A 3,997-nucleotide genomic window follows, 5' to 3' on the forward strand; every position below is an offset into this window, starting at 1 on the left:
ATGGGGAGGTTTTAGGCTTTAAATATTTGATAAATATTAAGTGTACAATCCTAGGACCATTAACATGATACAATAGACCCATCAAGCCCATTAGTGCATTTTTAAAACATTTCGTGAAGGAAAGTTTGTGAAAATATTTGTTGAGTTCTCAAAAAGTTCATATTTTCGTCGAAAAAAGAATACCGTTAAAAATTACGACTCGACGTATAAAATTACCTCAAATCTCCTTATTCTTAAAAATATAATAAAGCGTCAACCTTATTTTAAATAATTAAAAACAATTATTTAATAAAAATATTTTTCCATTTTTCAACCATCGGTCTCCGATCCTCGATCGCATCTCGAATAACCTTTAAAAAAATACAATTTACATGCATTCATATAGAAATTATATTTTATACATGCAACCATGTACATTATATTCAATTTATGCAATTAAAACTTTTTAATTAGCTATTTTCTATTTTCCCTAGATTTGCATGCAGTTAGATTACGTCATTTTAATTTTGGACCTTACACAGTGTTTACGATGCAACCCACCTCGCATTTTGAGCAGATTGAGATTTTATCAACCAACCCACTAATTTTATGTGGTGAGACGGACCAATCTATCGGGTCCAACCCATTTTGAGAACTTAGTTGTATCATAAAATTTGCTGTTATTGTACACATTTATGAAAAACCAATAATGCATCGATCATCCATAACCATTTTCCACTAAAAAAACGAAAAATTGTAACTTTAACTAAAAATCAAACGACATCAGAAAACTATATGGAAAGAACATCGAGGTGATGAGCAAGTGTAATCGGAACTTATGGAATAGTAACAGTGTCCACACAGGTTTTCTTCGTGTCTCCGGTCAAAACCCTATCAGACACTGCCTTTGCTTCTTTTTATAGTTTAGAATTAATAAAATATTAGAAGATTAACCATATTATAAAACAATGCCTCCGTAGCATAGTGGTATTGCGTTCGCTTCGTAAGCGAAAGGCCGCGAGTTCGATCCTCGCCGGGGGCTGTTGGCGTTGGCCTCTTGTTATTATTTCATTTTTGTATTTTATACATCTATCGGTTATTCAGTTTAGATCAGATGTATTATTAAAATTTAATCTCAATTTGTTATCCCTTTTTATTTTGTCCAATTTTAATTTTTTTTATATGACAGTGAATGGCTTCATATGAAAATGAATAGGTGCAGTTCCACGTCATCATCCGATTTAAAACGACTAAAATTGTTAAAAATTGAAAGATATAAAACTCAAATTGAAATGTGACATACTAAATAACCAAAATCACTGAGAACAAATATAAAATATCAAAATATATTTTTCGATTAATATAATACTAGATTTTTTGGCACACAAGGCTTCGATATACTTATTTTTATTTTTAAGAAATTTTTGAAAATGTAGATATTATATATTTAAATTTACTTTTAGATATTATGTTAAAATTAAAACTTGTAAATTTTTTTATAAGATTTTTATAAGCATTTATGGTCTTTTGTAGTAATTTTTATATAAGAAATAATATGATCATTTAAATTTAATAAAGATTTAGATAAGATTGAGATTTGCAATATAATCAAAAATAAATAAGGGCATATATTTGATATTAATTCATTTAAAAAATAAATCATGACACAAAATTTGGCTAGAATAATGAATTCAATTTTAATAACATAGTAATTATAAGATAGCACATACTAAGAAAATATTTGGATATATTGGGAAAGTGGAATAAATATTTACACTCAATTATTTTATAATTTTGTAGTAGTATTTCTATTTTTATAGGTCAAGTGATATTTCGTTCTTTTTTTTTTGAAAATTATCATATCTTCTTATAAGTTAAAAAAAATAATTTCTTTCGATTTATCATAATATCCAATAAAAATAAATATGTATACTAACATAGTTTTATGATAAAGAAAAGTATTTGATATTTGGATATAAAAAAGAAAATAATAGGTGAATGTAATCTTTTTAAATATTAATTATTGTTGTTGATCTTTCTCTCGATTCTGAACAAGTACATAAACAGTAATTCGATGGAAAGATGTTCTTTTTTTCGCAAGACGAAATTGTCCGTATGAAGTGTTATACGTTGCAGACAATCGTCCTTAAGATACAACAACTTCAAGTCGAGAGTTGCAGCGCTACAAATGTAATATCCAAGCCTGGTGAACGGTACGCTTTAAGATTTAATATACGTTTATTGACTACTTGGTCAAGTTTAAGTATAGTTTAGATGTTAAGAGTTTCGATTTATGATTTATAGTATCGTTGGTTATACTTGATATGTGGTTTTATTGTAGCGTCGTTGCGATTTAATTCATGGTAATTCGGCTTCGAATTCTGACGAGAAGCGACGTTGCGATTCAATTTTAGATGCAAAGTTTATTGTTGGCTTCAGGTGACAGTGCACCCGCACGGCAAAAGACACCGCACCCGCAGTCGGCTAGTGCTCCCGCGGTATAAAAGTTAGTGCACCCGCGGTGTCAGGGCAGAACCTTCAGCGCACCCGCGGTCAATAATGCAGCGCACCCGCGGTCGTAACTTTGGATTTTCGGAAGTGTTGCAGAATGCCTAGCGCACCCGCGGTGCGTGAATAGTAAAAGCGTGTTTTCGAGATTTAAGTGATATAAGATAAGAGTTGCTCATTTTTTTTCCCATTTCTAACCATTCTTCTCCGTTTCTTCAGAGAAAGGGAGCTAGGGTTCCATTTTCTTTCTTTCCTTTCTTTGATTCAAGCTTATTGTTGGATTATTGAAGTGAGAACAAGGTCATTGTTGGTTCAAAGAGCTAAGGTAAGCTTGTGGTATAGTTTATTCTTGGTTTTTGGTGTTGGGAAAAAATCATGGGTTTGTTGATGGTGTTGATTTTATGGTTTATTGTTGTAGGATTCAACTAAGAGTTTAGAATCAAGTGCTCCAAGTGTAGTAAGTGGAATTCATTTTCTTGTGCTCACATGAAGTATATGTATTGTATTTCAATGGTTTTACTATGTTATTCCCTTCCATTTGATTCATATTATTTATAGATATACCATGTTATATATGAGAGGCTTTATATGTCTCAATTGTGTAAAAAGGGAATACAAAAGAGAAGAATATGCAAAGTGTTTGATTTAATGCCAAAGAGAGAGTTCAAATGATTTATTGGATTGATAAAGAGATAGTCAGAGATTGCATGCAATGAGTTGATCAACGACCATAGACTTATATCCCAACAGAGTAATCGATTTATATCGATGGGATATAGGTACAGAGACAGAGATACTGTTGAAATATCAATCCACCAGAGAAAAGAGAAATACCATCGTTATTGTTATGCTATACCATGTTATTCATGTTTCAGAGTTGATGGTATTTAATGTTTTCAAAGCCATGTTTTAACGAGTATGATATGTATCCATTGCTATGTAAGAGTTCCACTTGCTGAGTTTTATACTCATTCCAGTTATTCATGTGATGCAGATAAGAGGGACGGGCCAGGACGTTGATTGGAGCCGAGGTCATATGCATAGAGATGGAAGGAAGAAGGCTATTTTGCTAGCTTTTTGACATGATCAAAAATGATATTTTGTATTTTAATGCAACACTTGATTGATCATGTTTATACTTTTGATTGTAAATGTTTTATGTCAAGAGAATTTTAAATCCTTCCTCCCTCTAAGTAAAATATTTAGTATTCCGCTGTATTATTTTATAAAATTGGTCAGAGGTGTTACATTTAGTGGTATCAGAGCAACGTTCTTCGGACCAATGCATATGACTTCGTCTACTTTCAACAGTCCGGGTATGTCTTCTTCTTCATCTATTTATTGTTATGGTTGATATGTATTATGTGAGCACATTGTAGGAGTTATGCCTTCTAAGAGAAAGGCTTCAGAGGGTGAGGATAGCTCCTCATCGAGAGTTGTCGACGAGTTCGGCAAGTTACTGAAAGAGCAAGCCAAGGTTCTGTCAGAGTAGGTGCCCGTCGAGCCAAGT

General features: G+C 32.0%; 1 non-coding gene across 1 annotated transcript; it reads left to right on the forward strand.

The window, feature by feature from the left end:
• The first annotated feature begins 949 nt into the window (after positions 1–949).
• Positions 950–1,021, forward strand: TRNAT-CGU (transfer RNA threonine (anticodon CGU)). The gene has a single exon. It is a non-coding gene; the product is annotated as a tRNA-Thr (tRNA).
• Positions 1,022–3,997: the final 2,976 nt, after the last annotated feature.

The sequence above is a fragment of the Primulina tabacum genome, chromosome 12 (genome assembly GCF_025594145.1).
Source record: "Primulina tabacum isolate GXHZ01 chromosome 12, ASM2559414v2, whole genome shotgun sequence".
In the NCBI taxonomy this organism is placed as follows: Eukaryota; Viridiplantae; Streptophyta; class Magnoliopsida; order Lamiales; family Gesneriaceae; genus Primulina; species Primulina tabacum.